Source organism: Rattus rattus, chromosome 7 (genome assembly GCF_011064425.1).
Source record: "Rattus rattus isolate New Zealand chromosome 7, Rrattus_CSIRO_v1, whole genome shotgun sequence".
In the NCBI taxonomy this organism is placed as follows: Eukaryota; Metazoa; Chordata; class Mammalia; order Rodentia; family Muridae; genus Rattus; species Rattus rattus.
Genome location: NC_046160.1, coordinates 50,281,167 through 50,288,628, shown reverse-complemented (window position 1 = coordinate 50,288,628; position 7,462 = coordinate 50,281,167). Strand labels below are relative to the sequence as shown.

The window sequence follows — 7,462 nt, the reverse complement described above, 5'->3', positions numbered from 1 at the left end:
GGCAAGGAGGACTTCTGGTTTCTGGACATCAAGAAAACTTTGGCAGTGAAGGCCATCAATAACCCACTGGGTTTGGCCAAGGCCGCTTCCTTCCTTTCTACCTTTCCGTCCACTAAAGACCAAAATAAATCAGGCAAGCCTTGAAGAGAAACCCTGACTTCTATGACGTTTGTGCTGGTACATCACAGCACCGTCTGTGTCCTCTCTGTTTCCAGGCGGGTGTGCAGGCCGTGGGTCAGAGTGAGGTCATCTATGCGTTAGAGACCAGGAGTGGTGGGCCCGAGGGCCAGAGCAGTCACCCAGCAATCATTTCAGAGTCGAGGTACAAGCACCGTTTACGGAAATGAAGTATCCCTGTAAGCTGCTAGCTTTTGTACAAGTGAGGAGTGCGGCCTTCTCTGCCGAGTCTTCGCGGAACTCCACACAAATGGAAAAACTTCACGATTTCATTCTTACGTAAAATTTGACATTTTACTCAGCGTGGATTATAATTTTGCACCGATTTTGATTTGAAATCATAGAATTAAGATATTTGTTTCAAATGCTGAAGTTTGGGTACCCCTAACATATCCGCACCAAGGTCTTATCGTGCACCCATACCTAGGTCAGAGAGCGAGGATGGCGGTATCCTCAAGATTCCAACCACGCAGGAACTAGAACTTGCTGCTGACTGCATGGACCAATCGCAGGAAATAAATGTTTCCTTTGGCAAATCTCTCCTACCATAGCTTTTTCAAAAGTATAACTTCCGTTTTATTTTTCCAAGGTATTTTTCTTTCTGCCTTCAAGAAATCTCTTTACATGGACTTTGGCGGAGGTCATGATGCAGCACCAGCAGGTCTGAATGGTGGTGGGGGTGTTCGGTCCTTCCGGGCCTCACGAGATCGATTCCTGATGACCTTGCTCTGAATGGCACAGCTCACACAGTAGTGCAGCGTGACAAAGAGCTTGTGAAGCACATAAGCGTCGAAGACGCTTGCTTCAGATATGCCCCTGACTGCAACGGCTTCTACAATGTTCCGAATGACAAACTTCGTAATGGCCTTATCCTTGGACACGCACCGGGCGCAGTTTGTGCAGCGAATTGGCTGCACGTGGCCGCAACCCTTTTTGGCATGACCTTTGTTTCTTCTTTTTTTAGGTCATATTGGAGCCAAACCTGGAAAGAGGCCTACCATAGCTTGTATGTATGCATGCATGTATGTATGTATGTATGTATGTATGAATGTATGTATGTATGTATGTATGTATGTATGTATGTATGTATGTATGTATGTATTGGTTCGGAACCAGTCACGTTGATTTCTCTGCAATCTCTTTGGTGTAAGTCAGGATTCTCTCAGCTGGGGCACGTCCGGGGGAAACTTTAAAACCAGGATCCAGTCTGTGGTGTCTCTTGTTTTCTGTCAGTACTTTATATACTGCATTAAAAAAAATACTGATTGAATGGAACAAGGTGAATTCTGGTCTATAAATTGGAACCTGATATTTAGAAATCAAATATAACTTTCTAAAATGGATCTGACTTCTAAGCATTTAAAAGTGGTGTTAGAATAGAGCATTGAAGATGGTCTCCATGGAGAAATCAAGACCTTGGGGCTGGAATTAACCCAGAGGGTATAATCCCCTGAGAACTGTTTTTTTAAAAAGGTTATTATGCCAGAAATAAAATGAAGATATAGCCCATTAAAGAAGTGCTTTAAAAGTGTATTAAATAATTAATTGGCCTCTCTTCCATTTTTGTATTTAATATGTATTATACCATCTCAAATATTAATATGTTGCACGGAGAAATGACAAAACACAGCATTTGTTAAGTTTTGTACATTTTACACAGTTTTAAAACCATAGGCAAAAACTTTTACAAACCTACAAAGATAATCCACTTAATTTCTACTAAAATTGTATTTGAAAAGTTTACCTTTTAATCTCATACATCTTACTTTTTATTGCATAAAACTAAAAATAAAATCTTAAAATAAAATAAAATAGAAACACAAATCTTTCTTAGAAACGAGACTTCAAAATCACTGTAAGATCCTTTAAGTACATTCTTAATTGTGTATGTGCGTGCGTGTGTGTGTGTGTGTGTGTGTGTGCGTGTGTGTGTGTGTGTGTGTGTGTGTGTGTGTGTGTGTGTGTGTTCTCTCCTACCCTGTGTGTCCTGGAGATGAAACTCACTTTGTTAGATTTGGCAAGCACGCTGACTTGAGCCCTCATTCTAACATCTTACTGTGGTCTTTTGAAAAATATTACTATTAAATGGCCATGGGAGCTAAAATAATGCAAACCTAACTGCAGAATGTCAGAGACAGAGGCGAAAGAAGGCACCTTAGCATAAAACTCTTTCCGAGATGTCCTTACGTGAGCCAATTATCATTATTTTAGTTAGCATCCCTAGCAGTGAACAGAAGGCTTTTACCATCATAAGCTAGGATGGCAGCCAGAGGAACACAGCCTGAAATCTTAAAAATTCATTTAGAATGTGCAGCCTCCTTTATAATCAATCTTGTTTTAATAAAAATAAAGTGGTTCTCCTAACTCCTCTCAAATCTTTGAGTAATATTTACACTGAAGCAAGACACCCTGTTTTTATCCTGTGGCTTCACCTCCCTGGCGCTCTGCCATTGCCTGGAGCGGTGTGCATACCCCAGTTTGAAAGCTCTCTTGCATCGTGCGTGCGTGTGGGTTTGGATAAGAAGAAAGGGCCCTGTGCACCAAGTTGGGGCATGTGGGGCCTGAGCCTCATCTCTGACATTAACTAGTTGTTGACCAGATTCAAGTCACTTAACGTCATTGGATCTCTCTCTCTCTCTCTCTCTCTCTTTTAACAAAATGAAGAAGTTGAAAGCTCAGTTAAAATTTTCATTATTTAATAACATTATTCTACAAAGAGTTGGTGTAGTATTTATCGTGAAAACTATTGTGGAGATTTTGAAGAAGAGTTCTGCAGTAAAAAAGTACATGAAGAAAACTGTTTGTGTGATGGTCTATTATTAAAACCATCTCATTAAATAATTCCGATGATCAGTTTGCACGTTCTTTTTTTTAAGTGAGTAAAAAGTACTTTTTAGTTGAAATGACCATTAACACTCACTTTCTACTGTACAGACCGAGGGAATGAAGACCAACACAAATCTTGATCACATCTGTCTCCTGTTTATGGGGTCCCCTGATTATGACACCACCTGCTTGTGTTGGCACCTGAGGGTTTTGACCATGGTTACATTTTTTGAGTTATCGGGGTGGTGGTTGGTTCTGAGCCGCAAGGGGAGACATCTGTCTCCCTCCACAGCCTTATCCAACTCTTGCCGTCTGAAGGATTGTCTGCATGTAGGTCTCATCAGGTTCTCTCAGCAAAGCAGCCGTTCCTACCCCATTCTTATTTGCTTTCTTCCATCTCCATGTAAGATTCCCAAGGGCCTGTCTATACAGAAAAATGAGGTGATTCATGTTCAGAAACAGTTCTATGTTGTTCTGAAGAGCTAAAATAAATAAATAAATAAATAAATAAATAAATAAATAATAACAAAAACCAAACTCACATAGAAACTCGATCAAATAGTTTTCAGCTGGAAACTTGTGCCGAATTCATCATGACTCCACACTGGAGAATAGTGAACATTGTCTAGGCTCCTCCATTCTGCTATAGGCACTCGTTCCTGTCCTTTGGATCTAGGGGAGAGAAGGGGTTCCAGCAGGCCCAAGTGTGGCAAGCATGGCACCGACAGGTTTTGCTTTTTACCCTTTCCCCACTTGCTAAACTTTTAGATTCCGCCCCTAAAGCTAGCCACCAATGTGTATTCCCTTATTTCACTACTGACCCACTCCTGAGACTGAACGCCAATGTCCAACTATCAAAATATCAAGGTCCGGCAATCAAAATTTGTTTTGATTTTCCAAGTTAAAGTACCCAATCAGAAGTTACCAATACATTCTAACACAGACCTCTCCTGCAGAAAACTACTTCTTGCAAAGCTATTTGCTGCTGTTTCTGCCCAATTCACCCATCTTCTCTCTTTGCCTTGCTTAGTAGAGGATCTCTTTGCATTTGGTTTGTGTTCGGAAGTTGATTTTTGGGTGTGGCCTGTGCCACACACAGTGTCAGAGTGGAGCATCCCACAGTGTGAGGGTCCCTTTAGAGCACATGTGCAGCATTTCAGATCCCAAAGTAAAGAGTAAAAACAACACAAGGCCGGAACTCCAGTAGGCTCATAGATGCATGCTGTAGGAGTTGAGGAGAGCCAGACGAGAGGACCAAAGCAAGGGGTTCTCAGTCACAATGCCAAGAGCAATACTCTTGACTGAAATTGGAGAGTGTGTAGGGTGAAAATCATGCCCTTTACAAAAATTAACTTCAAATGTGCAATTTAAATTTCTGAAGTCAATGGAATTGATCATCTTAACTTTTGTGTTTGGAGTTGGTGAGAGTTGTCAAAATTTCCCCAAAGTCTTGTTAATCGTAGCAGGAATGTTACATCTTATCACAATGAGATAATAATCAGACCCTTGAAGTAAATAGCATCTGTGTAAATATGTATGCACAGGTATATACGGAAGTATTTGTATTAATCTAATATGCACATATATACACACACAGAAATAGGCAGGCTAATATTGTGGTTTGATTATGATTGGTCCCCAAATCTTCATGTTGTAATTTTGGTGCCCATGGTACTAGTATTATTGGTAGTGAAGTAGTGGACCTTCAAGAGGTGAAGACTTATAGAGACTGTTAGGTCACTGAGGGAACTGCCCCTAGGAGGACTTAAGGTAGTTTCCTTAGGACTTGGTAGTTTGCTACATGAGTGACTTGTAAAATATAAAATCTGGCCCTTGAGTTAGTTGTGGACTCATATCTCATGATACCATCACCACAAGACATTCAACAAAAGCCAAAAAGTACAACTAACTCATATTATAAACTTGGCTTCCCAAGTTATGAGCCAAAAAGACCTCTTCTCATTATACACTATTTAGCTTCAGGTATTTTACTACAGCAATGAAAAATAGATCAAAATAGAAAGCATCCTTTACAATGCCCCCAGTGATTCTTGTCTCTTGGTTTTCACATCACTGTATGATGCCTTCTCTTCATGTGTCTGGATTTATGGATTTTTGTCATAAGTTTCCTATTCCAGATCCTATGATTTCATGATGGCAACCAGGATAGAAAAGAGGACTGCCCTCTGCTGCTAATAACATTAATGGTAGGTGGTAGGCCTGCAGGAAGTGATGGCATGGGGTGTAACTGGGAACATAAGGACAGTTTTATTGATGCCCAATTGAAAGCCCTAAATTGACTTTTAATTTAAAAGTATAGTTTCCCAATATATAGTATTTACAAAGCAAGGGATATTTTTCTCATCTCTTTATTAAAAAGTTTTCAAATGAGCCATATGTTAAAAAACAGAGGAGCAATGTAAAGCACGGTCATTCTGTCAAATTTGAGACATTTATTAATATACTTTGATTTATCTATGTATGGATTTCACAGTGTGTGTGTGTGTGTGTGTGTGTGTGTGTGTCTTTAAGATTTTAATAGAAGCGTCTGGGAGTACTGGGATATTCTTCTGGATACGTCCATCAATTTTAAGCTAATTTTCAGAATTAAGGTTCATTCTAGAAACAACTTCACAGGTCCATGGCTGACCATGTTGACAGGCACCCGACAGTATTAGCAACAGTGTTTGTACCTTTCATCTTCTTCCTAAGATGGCAGGAAGCATCTTGAAGCCCAGGCCCTCAGGAAGGCTGTAACCACAGGTGGCCAGACACTGGTACTCTTCACTCTTTTCCTTCATTTGCTCAGGTGGGGAGTAAAACCAAGTCCTTCCATAAGCCACTGGCTCTCTCAGGTATAAGAGCCCATGGATATGGACAAGAGACTCTCCAAAAGAAGAAGTTACAAAGCAAATAGCCTGCTTCTTACAGCTTTAAATGGACTTCAGTTGTGTTTGGTCTTCTTGGTGTTGACTGGCAATCAAACAGATCATTAAAGATGTTGTTATTATTTGCTTAGAACCTACAGTGTTTTGGGTAATACTAGTGTCTTATTGTCTCTTTGTGGCCCTTCAGCGGTTGGTTCTGGCTCACAATGTTTTTTGTTGCGAGAGGTAGAGGAAAGCTCAATACTCATTTTAATTAGAGGCGCTACAGTTTGGAAAGCAGTTCAAATAAAACGATCTTCATAAGACTTGTAAAGGCACGGAGAAGTTTTGAAACTGTAAGTTTAAGACTTCTACAGCTTCAGGAAACAATTCCCATTTCATGGATTCATTTGTGGTTATAATAAAGTGAGAGGAACTGTTTTTCACAATAAGGATGTGTTTCCAAGAAGTTCGGCAGTTCCCAAAACATTCGTAGGAACGCTAGACTAATAGCTCATTTATGCATCACCCAGTTCATTATATTTTTGTGTGGTGATATGGAAATTTCAAGGGTAGGAATCAGGTTCAGGGCCATCAGAACCACTACTTGTACAATTAGTAGCTGTAAATGGCCCTTGCAGGAATAGGCCAAGGTAGCTAAGTCAGTAACACATTTGCCTTATAGTCATGTGGATATGACTGTGATCCCACAATCAGTGTTTGAAAACAGCAGCCAAGTGTGGTAGAACACAGTTGTGCCCCCAAAACTATGGAAACAGAGACAAGAGGATCCCTGGCGTCGCTGGCCAGCCAGCTTAGTCTCCTCAGTTTGTGAGTTCCATGCCAACAAAATACCCTGTCTCAAAAATGAATATCACATGATTTGATATATGGCTAATTTCCTTTGGCCTCCATGTGCATACCCTTATACATATGCATTCATCAGCACAAATATCTGAATGTGCACATACACAAAAATAAGTAGGAGGAGAAGAGAAACCGATTGGAAGGGAACCAATAATTGGAGGGGAAAGAAAGGGAAAGGAGAAAAAGAATAAGAGCTGTGTGATCTAGATGAGAGCAGGGTGTGAAAAATGGAGGAGAATGGGAACATGGTGTGGCTAAGACTTGATCTAGCATTTGCTTGAGAGGACGGTGTGCTTCATTGGAGTGCTGTCCTATGAGCTGACAAACATAACTCCACACTCCTGATGTGAAGATCCAGTAGGTATGTGATCTCATTCAGCCTAGGTAGAATAATTACCCCTAGAGTTGCCTAATAGGCATGAAGAGAGAGAGGAGTAGGCCCTTCTGTGTGAGGAGACCATGCTTTGCAAAATCAGATTGAGATTGTATACACTGCCTTGGCCTCCACTGGCCTGGATTTATGTTCCTGACTCTCTTTCCCCTGAAGACCAGGTCTCCAAGCCAACCAACTGTCCAGCCCAAACCAATAAATGTTTGTTTTATTAATTTCCAACTGTAGGTTTCAGTCCCTATCACACCACCAAATTATTCACATGATCCAGTCGTATCTTCCCGTAGGAGCTGGGGGCTACCAACTCTCTTGATATCAGAAAGGCGCTTCCTCT

At 40.8% G+C, this 7,462-nt stretch overlaps 1 pseudogene; it reads right to left on the bottom strand.

The window, feature by feature from the left end:
- Window positions 1-797: 797 nt before the first annotated feature.
- On the bottom strand, window positions 798-1,133 carry LOC116905681 (annotated as a pseudogene).
- Window positions 1,134-7,462: the final 6,329 nt, after the last annotated feature.